Source organism: Rhyacophila brunnea, unplaced genomic scaffold, assembly GCF_057557595.1.
Source record: "Rhyacophila brunnea isolate RB1 unplaced genomic scaffold, BYU_Rbru_1.0 scaffold_12, whole genome shotgun sequence".
NCBI lineage: Eukaryota > Metazoa > Arthropoda > Insecta > Trichoptera > Rhyacophilidae > Rhyacophila > Rhyacophila brunnea.
Window position 1 is genome coordinate 33,127,132 of NW_028232774.1, and position 21,274 is coordinate 33,148,405.

The 21,274-nt window shown below is 31.8% G+C and overlaps 1 protein-coding gene across 1 annotated transcript in view; it reads left to right on the plus strand.

Annotated features, from left to right (window-relative positions):
* The first annotated feature begins 309 nt into the window (after positions 1–309).
* Positions 310–21,274, plus strand: part of LOC147078077 (uncharacterized) — a 285,121-nt gene continuing 264,156 nt past the window's right edge. Inside the window, exon 1 of the mRNA XM_085940106.1 lies at positions 310–1,060. The gene's annotated coding sequence lies outside the window, so the exon portion shown is untranslated. The remainder of the gene's footprint in view (positions 1,061–21,274) is intronic.

Genomic DNA, 21,274 nt, shown 5'->3' on the forward strand with positions numbered 1-21,274 from the left:
TGTAGGAAAACTCATGTAATTTTCTTTTAACGCTGACCTACCCCTTTAAGGCGATCGCGGCGACTTTCCCGATCACCCACTCAATCGCCTCTCGCCGTCCATTGGTTCAAAATAATCGCAATAAAATAATAATAATAAACACGAATAATGCCTCATTGTTTCAAACCATACACGAGAGCAAGACAGAACATCATTTTTTATTATACCCATCCGGTTTGATTTCGCGTGTGCGTGAAGGAGAAAGAGTACCGCGTGTCGGGTTCGCGTTCAGGTTTTTGTAGTATGGGGCGTTCAATTGATGTAGCCAGTAGTACAAAACGCGACTCTGTTGCGGAAGGTCTGTTCGTAGCGTTCGCGGTAACGGACGGAAAAAGAAAATCCAATTTTCCTACGCTCTGTACGCCCTTGCAAATATTACTGCGAATTGACAACCCTTGCAATTATTTCTGTTCCAAATTTAAAAACATCAATCTCAAGCAGTCATCTATTGTTCTTAATTCAAACAACGTGTTTCATTCAAACTGTTTTTATAATAATTGTCATCTTATTGTTTTGATATTTTTCCCTTTTAATTCAACCATACCCAAGATTTACGATCTCAATATTGTTCTAATATCTTAAACAATATAGTTAAATCTACATACAATTTGATTCCACCAAATATTAATAATTAAGAAACATTTTAGTGACATATCTATTAAAAATAATATTCCCTCAATATTATTATTATATGTGTTGTTTTTTTTATACATGACATTTTAAATGAACCTTTTTAACATTTATACTTATGTAGGTATATAAACCCTTGGATAATTTAATATCAGTTGTGTGAAATAACTTAAAACGTGTGTTGACATTCTGAAGACAGTGCAAAGACTTTTAATTGACTTGTGAAATTGAACTTTCTGTGTGTCTAATATAATTATAAAAAGATTTTTGAATTATTGTGTGTAGTTTCTTGGTGTATTTGACGTTTGGGGGATTCAAGAAATTGGACTTGCCGATAGACAGATAAAGCAGCCGACATCAACGAAACAACACCTAATTAAAAATGCCAAAGGTAAACAATATGTATTTTAAAATATATCTAAGTACTTACTTACATATTAATATAATATATACCATGTACCTACTTTCTTAGTAGGTATTAATTTATTCTAAGTAAAAATATTTAGAGATATTTATACTAGAAGCCTATTTAAAGATAATTCATGTATAAAATATATCATTGCCAATGGTCTATCTCATCTTAAATTTCAGGTAGCAAATATTTAAACCAATGATTGTAGAAAGACTAAAACTGCACACATTTAAAGTGACTGAAATGAGTTAAAAAAAATAATGTCCTCGTTCGCCAAAATGGCAAGACTACCTACTTATGTCAATCTAATCATAATCCAATAAGTACATAATATTTATTTAAATTTAGAACACGCTTGCAGAAGAGTTCTATATTTAAATTTAACTCTTCTTTTTGACGAAGCCATCTCCAAGCATCTGCACCCATTACTTAGGTATTTAGTTATAAGTAAATAATATAAACAATATCTACCTAAGAAATATTATGTACCTACTTAGGTAGGTAGGTACCGTACTGATTGTGCAATAGGTAGGTATCTATGGAATTCATGTATATACAGTATCTATCCCAACTTCTAATCTGACATAAAATTCTAAAAAATCATCTGTTTATTTAAAAAAACGCGAAATATGCCATGCTTGATTGTTCCGTTCAATACTCATAGTGTAGTTCATTAATCAGAGGAGTAGGAGAAAACTTTACTATGATAATAAATAATTTGAAATAACAAAATCGTGCTATGAATAAAAAGCTTACGCGCCAAACTACCCGAAAAATGATTTTCCTAAAACAGAGAATAACATCTTTAAATCAAATGTGGAGATTTGAAAGAAAACAGGTTCTATTACGAGATAGAACTTATTAGGTAGAAATAAGTAGCTAATTATAATAGTACCTATCTATACAAAAAGGTCACTTGGTTTATGAAGCATGAAACAGTCCAAAATATTCATGTCCCTTAAATTCTAAGAGAAATGTAACAATTATATTATGAAGGAGATTTCATTAAGTAATATAATAAAACTGTTACTAAAATTGGTACCTACCAATTTAAATAATTTTGCAGAGATTTCAATGTACTTGGGTACCTAATAGGAAGTGCCTTGTAGGTACCTTCCACACTAGCCGCTGTTAATATGCTTTTACTAGTGGCGAGGTAAGTACGCGGATGCCTGAGTTTTCGCGACCCTAATCCAAAATCTTCTTTGAGTGTTAAAAATTTTGAATTGAATATTTTTAATTTTCTAACGAAGCAACCGTCTCATTTTCCTCATGAAAAACCGCCACTGGATTTGATATAGGTAACTGGACTATTTGGTTAAATCGGTATTTAAATACCTACAAGCGTATTTATAGTAGGTATATACCTACCTTGAAATAATAATTATAAATCAAAAGTTAGCAGATACACCTTCATAGTAGGTGATCATACCTGTATAACTGGTGACAACGATATACCTACCGACCAGAGAACTCAGAAATAATGGGAACTGAAATACATAACGGGTAAGGCGATAGCAGGTTTCGTTTTTTGCGCACCACAGTGCCGATGTAGAACGAAACACCTATAACCGACTCAAGTAAGGAAGAATCCGGGTTAAACTTACACACGTGTCAAGAATACGTTTTACGTCGAATACTGATAACTGCTCTCGGTTTATGCATTTACGCTCATTTAATGTTGGTGTATTACACACACTATTGCACGTGCATAATGCGTGTTTCGTATTCGTAGGACACTCACACATTCAAAATCCTGCATCAAGATGCGGCGTATTGAATATAGCCTATCGGTATTCTATTTAGTATCTGTTCTGTGCTACCGACCATAATATCGGTCAGAGAACAGTGATAATCACTTGACAGATCACGTTATCCAACGGTATTCGAGAAAAATACTTAAAGGTGACCAAGAGCACGCTGGATCGAAAAGATAACCAAATTTAGCGTAAGTACCTATATGGCAACGCAAGAATGAGACAGCAATGAAAGCCCTACATCCAGCAGTGGATCGAAAGTGCCTTAAATGACCTATGTCATCAATCATATGCCAAACGACAAATTTAATATCATTATTGTGATTACATAGTTGCATAACAGATCTACTAAGTACCTATAAACATATTATACATAAGCGTTTGACAGAAAATATGACGTAGTTATAGCAACGCCGAGCGCGATAAAACGATGCAATAGGCTTCATGTAAATGCAGTCGGAAATAATTATGGTAACATTAATTAAATTTATTTAGAATAAATCGCAATCTGCGCAATTTCAAGGTTTCAATGTTTCACTTTACTGCCCCCACAAGCAAAAAGTAGCGTTTCGACAAAAATTAAAAATTGAGTTAGTGTATTAATAATGCTCTACATGAAATTCTGAACCATTTGAGAAAAGCAGTAAATAATCTATACAAGAAGACAGTATAAAAAGATTCATAAGCAAAAACACAGCATCGATTGAAAAAATATACCTACTGGTTTTTGCTTATACCATACCTAAATCAAAAGATTCGTCCACATTATTGAAAAAAATCTTAAGAAAAGTTGAAAAAACGTGAATGTCTCATTATCTCAAAATGTGAGCGGCAAAAAGCTGTATTTTTGCTTATAGGGACAGCATGGCCCCCACATCTTTGGCGGGCCTCCCTACCTATCGCTAAAGATAAAGGCAGTGTGATGCTCTACAGTAGGTGTACCAAATGATGTACGCGATAAAATTAATGTGTATATTTAGTGTTTTTTGTATATCTTAATACATCCGTTTGAATTATTGAGTTGTCGAGTATCGATATAATATAATTAAAAAATTAAATCGTACAACCATATAATTTTAAATGATATTAATATTGAAGAACAATAGCGCCGCATGCAACTTTTTTTTACTATTAGAGAGAATTTGTGATGTGTGTTTATATCACTTATCTGGTCGACTCGCCACGCCGGACCCTTCCTGAACCCGGGCCACCAGGCTAAAACCCTGCCAGCCCCCCTTTGTGGGGGCCATGGGGGGCAGTATAGATACCTTCCTTAAATATAATTTAATTAAATAAACATACGTAGTGTTTATATACTGAAATAATACTTAATTGTTTAGCATAGAGTTTAAGCTTATTCCTAAAATCGACAATGGTGAACTTCTTTTTCAAAAGGGACGAACCGTCTTTCGACCATGCCAATGGCATGGTAAAAAGTTAATGTGGTTTTCAATTTGTTCTATGTTCTTAACGGTTACTGTGAAAATATTAATATTTTTATATGTACCTACCTAATAGCTGTTGATTTTTTAAATTGTATCTTAATATTTTCTCATTGCCTATTCCCATGCTAATTTTATATATGTATTAAAAGTTTCGTATCATTTATAGTTGCATTTTTTTGCAACCAAACTAGTTTTCTTGATAATTATCCAATACTTGATATCAATCTTTTGGTAGGAGTCAAACAGGTTTTGACCAATATTAGAGTACAAATCCAATATTAACATCTTCCTGAATAAAATTTGGACTGATAGTATTTATTTAAAGTTTTTAATTTACTATAATATTATATTATTAAACTAATTTGTAATTAAATTACCATTTTATTTATTTAATTGATGCCACCTGTCTTTTTATAAATTGTATAAATGTTACATTATTATTATTTAAAATATGTACTCATATAATTTTGGAAAACATTTAGTTTGTGGCATATTTCCCCGACAAAATGGGGAAAGATGGCAATAAGTTTTTATATTGTTCCATTGATTTTTTTTATACTATTACTACTAAATATTAGATATAATTTTGAATATAAACATGTTCCAGCGTTGCCAATTTAGCGTTTTTGTTGCCAGATCTAGCATCTAGGTGTCTAGCTTGTAAAAAACGCATCTGGCTTGTGGCGTTTTTGCTAGCGTTTTTTGATGCCTCCAACAGCTTTAAATGTGTTGAAAAAACGCTAGCTATTTAGTTTATTTATTTTCATGCACATCAAATTTCTGACTGATCAGATACTTAATGCAGGTAAATCGGTACCTATTTTAGTGAGAAATAAAACACGAGGAAACAATTTCATGCATTATATAATGATTTCGTATATTATTCCAAGTCTCCGCGTATATAAAATTATAATTCAATATTATTATTCATCTAAATAAAGGGTATGTTCATTAATTATCTATGTCTGTCCCACAAAAAAGAAGCTCTTGTCTTCAAATCGAAAATTGAACGCTGTTGACACGATATAGGTATTTGTCGTCAATTTTGAAATTATTTTTCTGTTAAATTGTATGGTTTTTACACGTATCGATTTTTTTCGATTCTTGCACTTTTTTCGATACATGAAAGCAAAGGTATTGATTTTGTTCTTGGCAGAATAAGTAAATTTACCTGACATTTTATTTTCACAATATCTAGCATTTTTTCCTGCTGCAAAATAGCTTGGTTTCATATCCCATCTGGCATGTTTTTGTCAACGATAGTTGGCAACACTATTAGTTCATAATCTTTAATCCGTCAAAGTAAAAATTAGGCATCTCCCCCCCCCCCCCCCCCCGACTTACCTTATGTAGGTACCTAAGTGTATTAAAAAAATCTAATAAAAAGATTAAATCCAGCCCACATAATATTCTTTCAGTGATCAAGTGAGTGCTCTTGTTCCATAACTCATGTGAACTAATTAAAAAAAGCTACTCTATCGGAGATGTTTAAAATTTACCACTGAAAAGGCAATCAAGTTACCAAGTAGGTAGATTACCTACCTACTACCATGACACGCGTTATATTATAGTTTCATCATTTTAAATCAAACCGTCCAAAAACTTAAATAGATTTGCTTATCAGAGAATATGCACCTATGTGTAATTCAGAAGCATAGCCACAACGGTGGGGCATTAAACTCAACTTAGGTATTATATATGTATGGAAAAACATATAGGCACTACGACGTTATTGTGTTGAATTCTTTTTAGCCTTTTTTAGCACGAGTCATCAAAATCAATTTTCACTAGATCCATCCAAGTTGCCATCATTTCTTCGACCACATAACACCAATAACACCCAAATTTATATTTAAAAAAAAATGCAATAGCATACCTACTGCGAAAATGAAAAACTCTTCACGTTCTCGTTCACCAGTTATGAAGCTACTAAATTAAATAATTTGCAATAATAATAAGCTTTTTATTATTTTTTATTTTACCTCTCTGTGCTTCTCTCTCATATTATGGTCACTGGTCACTCCTAAGTTCTAAACTAAAGTCTAGTAAATTCATTCTTGGGTAACTGCTCCGGAGTCATTCTTTAACTTTAAACAATTATTGAACATGCATCATATCAAAACGTAATGCGTCGTAATACACCCAATTAATTAAGTATGGTATAGGGCGGCTTTGGTTGTTGTTAATGTGTATTATGTATGTATCAAATTTGCACTATATGTGTATTCAAAATTACTATTAATCTACCGTGATGTTTGTTTGAGGTTTTCAAAGAACTTTGAGGCGGTAAGCTTCAGGTTTTGATGTTGGCTCTTTTTGTACTTGTAAAAAATCCCACTAATATTAATTGAAACTACGTTCACTTAATCTTATCAGAGTAAAAGGAATAAAAATACGTTAATTATTATGCCTTGGATTCTTGGTAATTTTTGATGTTACATTTACAAAATTATTGTTAGAGTAGGTTTTGAATATTTCGATTTTGGCTAGATATTTCCAATCTTTGTACATATCTATGTATCAAACACAGTATTATTTGCCGGTAGAATCTTCATTCTTTAAGAATATTTTACAACCAAATTAAGTGTAATTCAACACTTTAACCATTGTTATATTGAAATATAATAAAAGACCGACCGTATTGTTCCCAGGTGTACAGGAAGCCGGAGAGGTATTTCTTATTGTGGACTGAATAAATTCCTACCTGCCCTTCATTGTTGATCCCCGCGATGAAAATGTTTTATAGAGTAATCAAAAACACGTGTTAAGCTTTGTAAACCGCGAAATTGGTGACTGTGACAGGCCGATTTATTAGCAACAGCTACGAAGAAAATGTAAAAGCTCATGCTAAAACACGGAAACTTTTTTATAAAAGCTTAATCAGTGATAAAACAATAATATATCTTATTAATAATAATTATTACATCAGTTATAAAATCAGTATACGTACCTACAGGTGTATTTTAACGATCGATTTCTTCAATATGTTATTAAAACTTACGTTATCATAAAAAAGCTACTTCAAAATAAGTAGGTAGGGGAAGGGAGGGAGACTTGATCCCCGTTTTATATTTGTTGTTATAACTTTTCTCCTACTGTGATTGTAGTAATTCTTTATAACCTATTAGTTGCCAAATTTATCTAGGTATTCGTTTATAATTCACAAAATGTGGATAACTGATTAAAAAAAATATATTTAACAAAATGTCAGGTAAGGGAAAAGTGATCAAGTCACCCCCAATGTGGGTGACTTGATCACTACATATGGGAGATTTGATTAGGGGGGATCCCACATATGTATGATAGTCATAATCATAAATAATACCTCTAGTTATTAAAAGAAAATATTTTATTGACCTTAAACTCTACATAATAATTTATGCTTTTAATAATTAAATCAATGCACATCATTCAACACTAAAATTGCAAAGAGACTTGCGGAAAAATGAATTCGCTTGCTCATAGACTTAAAAATTGATTTAGATAGATTCTTTGCAATCTGATATCTCGCTACATCACCTATGTCTTCGACTGCAGGCCATTTAAATGTCTTGTGGTCACGTTTTCTGGCAAATTTCACTTTAAATCTCTTTGCTGTCTGTTGTTGAATCTGCCCGTAACGATGTAGCTTCTTTTTGTGTGAAATAAAGTTGACAATTAATTTTATCCAATCATCTACCGTAAGCTCAAAGTCATCATCGACGTCTGATTCGCAGTCTGTTAAAAATTCGGCTTCGAGGACTTAGGTTGTAAAGAGAATCAGGCGATGGAAGAACGGGAACATCATTTTCCGATGAACTCGAAGAATTTTGAATTTGTTTCAAATTTTTATTAGTTTTTAAACTTATTTTTGCTTTTCTGATTTCCATTCTATATTCTTTGTCCCCTTTATGTTCCCTGGCAATATATTCTGCCTCAATAGCCTATAGAAACTAACTATGGGAGATGTGATCCCTAGGGATCTAGTGTCCCATAGTAAACGTGATCAAGTGTCCCCAATACTAGTCAAATCAAAATTATTGAATTAAAACGGTAACTACAAACGAAATTAAAACAACTACTAACAGCAAATAAATCTTGAATATATACATATAGACTGAATAAATACAACAATCACTCACCGTTATGTAAAAAGCAGATATTGAAGTCCAAAGATTTAGAAAAAACTTGTCTAAACTGTCAAAAAGAGTTCGGTCGGACGTGTTCTTTACTCCATTGATTTCGAAAGCTCTGAATATACTCTGACGTCTACGGTATATGGCGGGCAGCCAGTGTTACCAATATTGAAAGATTTTTTTAACACAATAACGAGTTCTTGGTGGGTGAACAAGTCTCCCAGGGGATCATGTCTCCCTCCCTTCCCCTAAGTACCTACCGAATGATTTTCAAAAATTTACGTATATATAGTGCAATTATATTGCTTCTCCCCATCACCGTTAATAATAAATTCACTGCTAGATAAAGTCTTCTCTGAGCTGATTTCGTTCCCCTCGATCCACTGCATTGCATTGCCTTGCCAAATACATACTTCATCAGAACTTAATTACTTAGTCAATCCTGCGACGTATGAATTTTCCTTGCAGACATTTCCCACCTATTGGGTACCCCTGTATGAATAAATAAGGCTATTCTTCGAGTAATACAAATATGTAGGTATATTTAAGGTTTTTGGCAAAGCCTTATCGTATTATTCCGTCTTTTTGTCGTTACGCGTTATTCCCTATCGTGTCCGGAATTGTACTTATGCATTTGGCCGTACCACAGTTCACCATGAGCTGTTTATCGATAACCGATGGCCGTATAACATTGAGATCAAATTCATGCCTTAATAAAATACTTACAAAATACGTAATAAAAACCACCAGAATATAAACGAAAGACAGAATTAAATAGATATGTAAATAAATTATTTAATACAACCACACTGTATGTAATATTTAGATAAATTAATGATAATGACAGTGTTATTATCAGACATTTTTTATACCAAATAAAGATTCTAATTAAATTTAATAAAATTTGTATATTTTACATGTAACCATTCCCAATACACATGTCTCCATACCATAACTACTGTGCTAGATTTCTGAACCTCTCTTTTATTTAGGGTCCATGTTAGAGGCCATCCATGGACTGAAACCGTATGCGGTTTAGAACCGTATGCCACACTAAACTTTTGATTTATGTTTATGGAAATATATTTCCATAAAGTATAATATTATAATAATCTGATCGTATCCGTTTATACTATATACTTACACTTAAAAACTTCATAACAATATATATGAACATAAATCATAAATTTTGTATGGCACACGGTTTTAAACCGCATACGGGTTCAGTCCATGGATGGCCCCTTATTTATCTAAAATATAGGTACACAACGTTTCGGTTATGATTTTTTTTAATTGTAAAGTGATTGCCTACTGTCTAGCTAACTACACATGTGTATATATAGCTCAATAGCTCATAATATAATAATATACATTTGCAAATTTATAACTAACGTATATAATATGTCTAACAGTAATAATTTTACAAGCAAGTACTCGTACCTAGTTACCAAGGTGATAATAATAAAATATTTCATCATTCATTTAATTCGGCAACAATGAGATGATCTTTTAAATTGTTATTTGGATCCATGGGAAACTTACAAGGAGATACAATTGCAGGGTTGGCACTATAACTACCTACATATAATAAACAATACGTTAGTTTCTTTATAATAATAGTAATGTAGGAGTCTTTGATAACTACCTAAGATTTTATTTAGCTTAGTGCTTTTTTAATTAACTAAGTTAGGTATGCACAAATCTACATCGTGGAGTTGCTACCAAAAGATGGTAAGTCGATAATTTAGGTATTTAGAGTTAACAACGGATTATGTGTATACATATAAATATGTAGGTATGCTAAGAAAACAATATCAACCGACATATAGGTAGAACATGCACGTAAAGCACAAGGAAATTAGCATTATGCCTGATTTTATAGGGCATGTCAAACTTCAATTTGCAATTTATTTACTCCATAACATGATTTTGAGACTTACCAACTTTTGGCGGTAAACTCACGAACTTTTAAATTTACTTAGGTATATTATGTGACCTATCATTTCAGACATTACAGTGTATTCGATTCTTATCAAAATATTATTTAATTCCAATGAGCGTTGTTATTATTGAAGTATTTATATTTTGTCCGATATATTATAACTACCTACCTTTATTCGATGTCATGTTAACTTTTTTGATAAAACGATCGTTTTTGTTAAAATACAAAGCAGTTTGTAGGTTAGAAGCCACGTATTATTAAATGCATGCTGTTTTTAATGTGTATTTGACCCAGTGTAATAAGCTAAATTGTTGTTTTCTAATTTTATTATTAGATACGTATATTTTACACATTGGTTTTTAATACCTATAATTAAATACCTATGTATTTGGGTCCAATACATGGATCCGATAGGTAACCGAATCGAATAACTAACCAGTCAACTCTCGCAGAAAAGTTTAAATATTTTGTGGTGATTAGGTAAACTTTTTTACCTTTTGTTATGCTTGCTAACCCTGAAATCGTATCAAATTGTCGTTTGCAGGAATACAAAGGACGATGCATACTTGGCAATGGGAGGATCACAAAACAGTGTCCCGATGATCATTGCTCAATCAAGTCATTGTCATTCTGGCGCTAACAGGATGTCCATTGTCACTAAGTCGATTGTCACTTCACATTGTTATCCCTATACAATAGTCTGTACGTCTTATCTATATACCTATAAAGCTGCTCCAATAACGGATTTTTGGATCACTATAAGTAGGTATCTAGATAGTTTCCGTATTATTATGTTCTGTCAAAAGGGTAACGATTCATATTTTGCCAAAATTATAAAACAGTTTTAAATTGATATTTATGTTAGAGTTTGTCTTTCAGCTAGAAAGCTTTCAAAATTAATGATTCGTAATTCAAATTATGAAAAATTATTTCGATATTTGAAGTTCGAATATTGAAATTCAAAATTCTAGATTCGAGATTATGAAGACCCATCATAATTAAAATCACACAATAAAAATGTTCAATCAAACTTTATTTATTATAGGTAGCATTTCTCTACAAAATCATTATGAGCAGAAGGGTTCTGGAATATGATATTATTTTATCAAATGGGTAAGTATATAGGTACGAAGAAATACTGAGCTTTTTTTCATTATCAGTAAAATGTTAGCTTTTAGATTTAATATATTATCTTCATCTGGGTCTCATTTCGCTATTATCTTCATGGAAAAATACCTTATTCTATGGTGTCCATTTGTAGCTTGCAGACGCCTAGTAGCCTGGAAAATCATTGAAAGATACATCCGAATAGGTTTTATTTAAATTTAGATTATTCATGCAAACAGTAAAAATTCTAGGAAACGTCAAATGATGGCAAGAAACTCCACTCGAAATAGCCGGAAAATATTGTAATGTACATTTCTTTATTACCTACCCAACACATTCCATTAAGTGTTAATTTGTTTAATTTAGTAATATTGTAACATTACAGTTTTCGATCAATATACAAGTAGGTACCTCATCAATTTATATTAATTGATTTGTCAAGAGTTAAAAAGTGTCATATAATTATTAAATTAAACCAAAATCTTAAATGTTATTTTAACATGATCATTCAACGTCATTCAACGCACCACTGGTTGTTAATGCTTTATATGAATAAGACTTTTATATATACCTTCAATCAACTGTCTTCATTTGCAAACATGTCTTCATATAATATAACAATAATGCTTTCTTGGTTGAGCACATGGTATTGACGCCATTGTCCACCACACTGTCAACAGTGGACGGGTCATTTTAATTGTAAACCATTACAATACTTACATAAAGGTGGAATCACAATAAATCCGGTATTACAGGTAACCTTTAAAGGGGTGGTATTAAAGCTGACAAGATAGAGTTAAGTGCGCTATGTCCCGAAGCTTTTATGAATTATAATATATAGATATGTGTATTTAATTTGATACTATCTTGATATTCAGCGGTGATTTTCTTTGACGCAGATAATGCAATAGATTCGTCAAATAATATAAAAGGAGGCCTCGAAACAATTGATTATATAAAATGATCATTTGATGATTATACAAAAGTCTTAAAAAGATACGTATTTCTCACAAATTGGATACCTTTCCTATAAATTGGAAAACCGACATCAAATCGTCTCTCATTATGTGCCTCTTATGTCAAAAAAGTGAGGTCATTTATCACTCGGCAGTATTGCCATATTTCAAATAATTCCAGTGCTGCAAGGTGTCAAAATATACTATTTTCATCGGATTTTAGGACGAAAATTTAATAATAAAAAAAACATCCGGAGCAGTGGAGCACCACAAATTTTCGGTGCTCCGGCTCCGCTCCTGCTCCGGGTAAAATCCCGTTGCTCCAGACCTCCGAGCTCCGTTCTAACGCTCTGGTAATTACTATTATATCTAGTCACCTTCCAAAATATTGTGTCAATCAAAATGAGCTAATAATGTGGATAAACACCTATATATGACGACATTGAGTAGAATTGATATTATTGATTCGATATCACTGATTGTATATATGGAAATTTAACACGTTCATATTCTATACTTACATATTTAGTGTAAAATATAGTTAAACCACCTAAACCTACACAAAGACACCGTATATCAGAGCATATTTATATTTTCATTGTGCAAACGTTCCAGACACCTGAACCCTTTGTTCGGTGGAACATCTGAAACCTGCCCTTGCGCGGATGAAGGGTGCGAGCTTTTTGTGCAATCGACTGACTGCCCCATTGACAATAACATGGAATTGGAATAAGCAAGTAGTTGACCCTTTCGATGCCAATACCCAGACCCCATTAATTAATAATTTTACCATAATTTATTTATTTTAAAATATTTTTGTATTCAATACAAAAAGAAAATAATTTTAGGGTTAAACTATCATTTCAATTTACGTTTCAAAACCTTCACATATTTTAATAGACATTATGACGAGAAAATAATTTATTGATTATTGATATAATATCTACATTGAGAACAAACGAAATATTAAAATTTCCACATAGTTATAATGAACATACGATGATAGGTACCTAATTAAAATAATAAACTAGCTATAGGTATATACTATATACCTACATATCTACCTTACTTAGAATGTTAAAGTCACATGTTTCAATATGCATAGGATAAGATCACAGACACTAGAGCAGCGGTGGCGAACCCATGGCACGTGTGCCACACATCGCACGTGCGGTAATTTTGCTGGCACGCGAAAGAATCTTAGATTTTCTTTATAAAAAAAATTTTGAAGTTTTTACGAGACAATCTTGGTCACACTTGCAATATCGCATTTGAGTCGACCGAATGGTTGTCATTGTAATATTTCTAATAAAACGAGTATCTGATGTAAATCACTTGTCATCAGTTTTCTCACCAGCATAATATTTTTGGGTGGTTATACCTTCTACTAGTAAATTTAGAATTATTGTATTTGTTGTGGTCTTTCCTCGGTTTTTTATAATAAATATGATGTGTGTTTAACTGGTCAAACGTTTCAAATGTTTGTATAAGAACAAATATCGCGTTTACAATTGTTTTTTATTATTTTATTTTTACTTATCACTTTGTGGAGACGGCAGGGTGGAATTAAAAAGTAAATCATCATCATCGTCAGCCGGGGTCGATCCACTGCTGGATGAAGGCCTCACCTAATTGTATCCACTCTTCTCGGTCACTAACTATTTCCTACGTACGTAATATATTATTAGATACTGTAACTTTATAATAATCAAATAATATTAATAATAGGCACATACTGTGGTTTCTAATTTATATATATATATATATATATATATATAATAATAATAATAATATTTGCCATTTTATGAATTACGAATATTTTGCCATGTATGTATTAAAAGGTTCGCCACCGCTGCACTAGAGTATTATAAAAGACTAAAGTACATTCGATCATGTTTTACTTATTTTCATATTCTATAAAACCTAATCATTTATTCCAATGTTAAACAAATGACAATATTTGACAATATTTTGCATATTCATAGGTATTGTAAAAAAAATACCAGACGCTCAAAAACAAATAATTATAAAACATATTTAATTAGTGCAGAAGTCCTTCAATCACGGTCAATCAGTGTATTTTACTCTACTTACTGGTAGTCAAACGATGTTTAATATAAATATACTAATATTATTATAATATCATTAGAAAGACAGAAAAAATAGTTGCTATTTGGGTAGTTATTACGTATTTAAACAGATAAATAAATATATAGTTTTTATTACTAATAATACTTACCATCTGTAAATTTAATAATATGTTTATATTAAAAAAAATCGATTACGTACCTATCAAAATTTCTATCGAATATAATAAATTTACTTACATGAATGTATATTAATTGAATAATTACTATTCGCTATCGACTTACAATAAAAAGCTTTCGATGTGTCAAAAGTTCGCCAGATGAGCTTTTTACCGTCTAACGACTCTAACGTAATCACAATGCTTACAAGTATCTCCCGTTCGCAAGTAATACAATGGTAATAAAATAAAAAAATCCCCATACAAAAGACCTGAAAAGACTTGTGCGATTGTGAACGAAAGAATGGACACACAGCACCGAGGGAATCTTTCAACTCATTTTTTATAAGCCTGGATTCAAAACCTAGTAGTTTCAGATTTTTTTTTTTGTGTTTTTATGTAGTAGGTAGATTTCTTTATTTATTTTTATTTCTGCAATTAACCACTTAGAGACTTCTCATTAATATCAGATACCACCCACCTTATCCCTTCATTTTTAGTTTGATTGTATTGCTTCAAAGTAAGTAGGTATTACTATATTAAGTACCTTGTGAATATATCATTAAAATTATTAGATGTTATGTTAATATGAATGAATGCATTAATTATTTGATAGTGCCTATTCTATAAATATCTACATGTTATATATATAGTATTCTAGTGATTATTATTAGGTATATAGGTATATCTATTTATTGTTCATTAAATACTAGTCATCGAAACTTAAAAGAAATCCAATTTAGTAATGCATCATGTTCATCATCGAATAACTTGAAGAGACTGGTGGTGTTGGGTAGCCTCCAAAGAAGGCGAAGCAGAGGAACTGTGAAGGAGCTTACTCAGGAGCTCAAGACAGCCTTCACTTTGTCCTGAGAGAAGCAGAAGACCATGAGGGTGAAGAGTCTATCACTATACTTTATTCCTTTCATCTACTCTACATCAACACACAGACACAATGAACATATTATTATGTATTATTATATTATGATTTAATTGATATTTTTAAGGAGAAAACACTTAATTCTATTTTTATTTCCTTAACCAGATAACGTGCAACTCGTTTTAAAATTACGAGGAAACTCGCAAGGCTTAGTCGTACCACTTAATTTTTATCGTTTTAAACTAAGGCGTAGTTCCCTTTCACCATCGCGCAGTAGGCTCTTTACACAGTAGGATAATAGTTTGACGATGAGTATTATACGTATTACACCCACGATGGCCGCATGGCTTAAGCGTCGGCCTTTAATGTCGTGGGTCCCAGGTTCGAATCCTGAGTACACATATTGTTTTTCAATTTGATGAGAGTATGGACCTAATAAGTTGAGCAAGTGGCTGACATCCATTTCTCGTACAAACAAAATCTGTTAATACAAACCTCCATTCCGTGGAGGCCCATATGATCATATTATTAGGATCGGACATGGTCGGAATAATTCATGTCCAAAAGAGGACCAAAACATCATTTTCACGATTAATGATTACGAAAGAGGAATTTTTAATGCCTCGGTGTCTTAAGTAAAATGTAGTACGTTTGCTCAACTTCATGAAATATGTGGTAGTTTTAATATTGATTAGTTATAGTAGATCTACTTGAAATTGGACATCTCTTATATTGTGAGAGCTGTCATTGTCTATATATTTAAAAAGGCAACACAGGTAATATAATATTATCTATTAAGTAAAATCAAACACAGCTTTAACTCTATCACGTCAGCATTCTTCTTGTCCTTCTAGACAATTATGTACTGACTAATATTTGTTGCGTATTAGGTACATTGTATGCGTTTAATACTTATACATAATAATTGAAATATTTCTTGTTGTTGACCTCTGAAATATTTGGCTTACAGATTTCTTTGTATACTTTATCGTAAGAGCTCCTGAATAGTAAGTACTCAGCTAAGTATTGAAGGTTTTCCGGCACACACATTTACCTTTGTGCGATGAGGTTAAAAATTGCCCGCGTGCTTGGTCCAATGGCGTTTAACAATGAATACCATATTAGTGAAATAAATTTATTGTAACAGAAATAAATATGGGAATATTATTAGAAGTCTAACCACTTAAAACGATGTTATAGTCACACATCAAAGTGGTTTCTTGACACCGATAAAACAACTGTATATTTTAGAAAATATAAAAGTAAGATTATGTGAATAGGTAAACCTATGAATTAGCGATTTTGCCACCACATACATCATGAAGAATTTTCGCAATAGTGCAGTCCCTCCAGGAACGAATAAAATAGAATATTACAAATTCTTCGCCATGACCTAATGGCTGAGGATCATATTATTTGTTTTCAAAAAATATTTTATAGGTATGGACACTATCAAACGACGTTAAAGTTTTATATCCAAATAGGGTACGTATTATTTGCGTATTGAATCGATAGGATTATGATATAAGGATAGATAAAATAAATCAATATTAAGACACATTTTAAATATACAGTATTGATAAACATATCGCAAATACACCATCTCGTATATGAGTACTTGTGTTAAACTCATGTTTTTTTTAATTTAATTTTCAAGTTAAAGTCAACACTGATGAAACGATCATCTATGATGATGGCGCATTTACCACGTGTTTTTTATCGTTAATTTTTTGGAAGAACGTAGTATGGAGTACTATCTCATGTTTAAAAAATTACAAATTATTATGTGATGTATTCTTGAACCTGTTGGCATAATAACACAAGTGTTCTGAATTTATAAAATCTGGATATACGGAAAACATGTGAAAAGCAGAAAAGGTCTTTGATAATTAGTTAAAAAAACAAGTATAAATATGTATGTAGGTACCTATAGATAAGGAGTCCAAAAAAATTCTTTACTAAAAAGACAGCACAATTGTTATATAATAGAATCAAAAATATAAATATCCATTACTTATAATTCGGACATTTCTACTTTTGATTCTAAATTATGGTTTCTTTTTGTTCCGATTACATTAAACGTGTCTTCGACTGGAAATTTTATGATAACCGACTAGAAGCTTTGTTATTTATACAAATAATATCTTCAAACAATCAAATGATTTTGTAAATAAAGACATTGAAGTGAAGGGGAATCGGAAAAGCTTTTGTATGCAACAGACGCTTCAACGTTACATCCTTTGTGGTGATGATCATGATGAGAATTGAATAAGAGACAGATAAGTAGAGCTTGCGATGTCTCGACTTTTTTCATTACTCGAGAATCAATAATTTTATTCAAAATCAATTTATGCTCAACGTAATATACCTACAATAGTTAATTCTATTTTACTTTCATTATTTTAATAGCTTAAAATTTAGTGATTACTTACGACAAAAATGTATTCTATATATACATAAATGTCACCGTGTTCAGAAATTTGTACGTATACAGTTCGCTGTATCACACTCCATCGTGAAATGTTGTATCGGAAATATATGGTCGTATATTAAAGACCTTCCAATCTATTTGGGTCGTCTAGTACTGAGATAAAAAATCATGTTTAAATAAAACACAGTTCTTGTCGGTTTACAGGAAGCCAGTGGCATACAAATTTTAAAAATAGCCGATATACTGGATTATTTATTAGGTAAGGTTAGGTTTTCATTTTTGAATTCATGAATTTTGCCAAAATCGGCTATGAAAATTGAATTAATGTTCATATTGAATCTAATAAAATTGGAGACCGTATAGTATACAGGCATCTCTTTTCGATAGAAAGCTCACAGCAAACTGTGCTACGGTGAAATGTTTTACGTACAATTTACATGTAACCAAATGTCACAGAGTTAAATATATAATTTATTATAAACCAAAAATATTTTCAAATATTACGATTCCTTGTATACCTACTACCCTCCACGTAACCTTGCAATTTGTAATATTTTTTTATGAAATCAGCCAATCAGGCGCCTGGCATTTACTTATACACTAATACGCAGTGCGTATTACACACAAATCTTGTCACTGTGTACAATAATTGCAAAGTTACGTGGAGGATACTCTACCTACTGTGGATAATAATTATGTTAGGATTGAATGTATCGAGTTCGTTCAGTTAATTCACGTAATAATAATACTTTTGAAGGTTTATTGACCGCATTTTGATGCGAATTAAACGTTATTTATTGTAAAAGATCACAGGTTATCAAAATCAAACACAAGTGATATTCTTTTATTAGTTACCGAGCGATTATTGCACTCAAATGCAATCGAACTCATGGAAATCGTTCACTTTTCAAATCATAACATATCATATTGTAATCAATAAGAGATCATAACATATTGTATATTATGTTGCTTATCACTTTAAAAAAGAGAGCGAAAACTACACAAGATACAGCGTCGATTTTTTTTACCCAGATGATGCAATCGATTCGTCGGAAGACATAAAAGGGGGCTTCGAAACGGTTATAATCTACACCATGATAGTATGCGTAAAATATCGATTATTTTACGTTAGGTTCGGGTTCCAACCTCAGATTCCTAATGCCCTCCTAGACAAAGTTAACATCGATAAGCAAAAAAACCAATACATTAATAATTAATAATTATCACAGTTAATAAAAATCCCATACAGTGGGATGGGATAAGTAGGTACGCAGATCAACAAAGAATGGAAAATAAAAAATAATTGAAAAGGGGCGGATAATAGAAGAAGAAAAATACACTACAAATAGGTATCCAGTTATTATGGTAAGTATGTAGCTTTTAAGCAAATCATTTTTAAAGAGGCAAGAGAACAAAATAGATATTTGGGATTGTGACCCAGACCCATTTGTTCTGTGTAAAATGCGTCGATGACATTGAGCAACTTTACAAGCTACAAGCCAGCGAATTTACAATCTGCTTGTAAACTCACCCAGTGTCATCATCGAATTAGCTAACAGTCAGATTGTAAACAATCTACCGAGAAAAGTTGAAAGCGGGGCTACTTTACACGCTACACGGTGGTGTGTGGGCCGACCTGCGTCTGCGCAGTAGAGCAATAGTGGCTATGGGCCGATCTGCGTCTGCGCAGTAGAGCGATAGTGGTGACTTCCCGGTAAAAAAAAACAAATTACTCAATACGTCCTGTCAAAATAGTACCAAAAATTACGGTTTCAACTCGCTAGCTTGTTGGCTTCTGAGCGAGTGGAAAGTTTTGTGTGTCATCATCACAATCGCACTAGCTGACTCGCCCGCTTCTAAACTCGCCGACTAGCAGCTTGTCATCGACGCATTAACAGTTTACGCGTCGGTGTATAATGTCGTGGGTCCCAGGTTAATGGGTATGGCAAATACACATATCGTTTTTCAATTTGTGTTTGGAGTCAGAGCAGAGCATGGACCTAACAGATTGAGCAAGTGGCTAATATCCTGTTATGTTAATACAATCCTCCACTCTGTGAAGGCCCATTAAAATATTATAATCATATTAGGATCGGACATGGCAAAATAAGAAAGAAAGATTTTTAATACTTATAATAATAATATGACCAACGCTCCGTGTAGGTACATGAACCTTGTCATTACATCATTATCTTACCCATACACAAGTTTAATAATAATTACCTCCTTATTATTATTTAAGTAAAATTATTGCCGTTAATAATTCCTACAGGTACATAAATTTAAAATTATATTATTTTATACGATTTTCATTTCGTATGTACCGAATACATTCTTATTTCAAATTACATTCTATATAGAATGTATATTGATTCTAATAAATCAAAACATCATTCGTCATCTGGAAAATAACATTATTTTTCCAATGAAAATTGATTATAGAATTTACATTATTTTTCTCGTTGTTTCATTATTTATTACTTTACAATAATTAAATAAGTGAACGTGGTATTATTAATGCATTATTCATATAAATAAATGAAGATTTACAGATAACCTTTCTGTTTGTTTTTTGTTATAATATCAGTGATTTGTGTCTTTATAATATTTATAATAATCAAGCTGATGACTGCAATTCATTGTTTGTGACTTTGCACTCGAATGTTTATAAAAATTGGGAACGTGAACACATAAAACTGTGATGGTTATATCTATTTTCTTGTCATCAAATTAAACAACCGTTGCATCCTACAAACTCATGTACAGATTGCAATATTATTTACTTATCTTACATCTTTTATTGTTATGCCATTATGGCACGTCCTATCGTCAAGGTATTCATATATTCAGCAATGACGAAGAGTGTGTTTGGAAGTCAGTAGGCTATGGGGATCCGAAAAATAGTGCATAAGTACTTGTCATTCATATTTACGCGACTTACGAAGATAATAATAATAATAATATGATATCACAATTATTATTGATTAAATGCACTAAATATCAACGTAAAATAACATTATAAAATTAAGAAAATTAAAGATGATAACCTAATCTAACCTAACCTAACAAATAATCCAGTATATCGGATTTTTTCAAAATTCGTTTGCCGATGGCTTCCACTGAATAGACAAGAATCGTTTTTTTTAATAATTAAGCCTTGAATATAATAACTGTGAAAAACCTTCAACTCTAGTACAAAGTGTAACAATAATTTTCAAGTAGATTTTAAGATATTCTCTATAAAAATATGATAAATTTACGTATGGATGGATTATTTAATCAGGGAACTCAGAAATAATTGGAACTGAAATACAT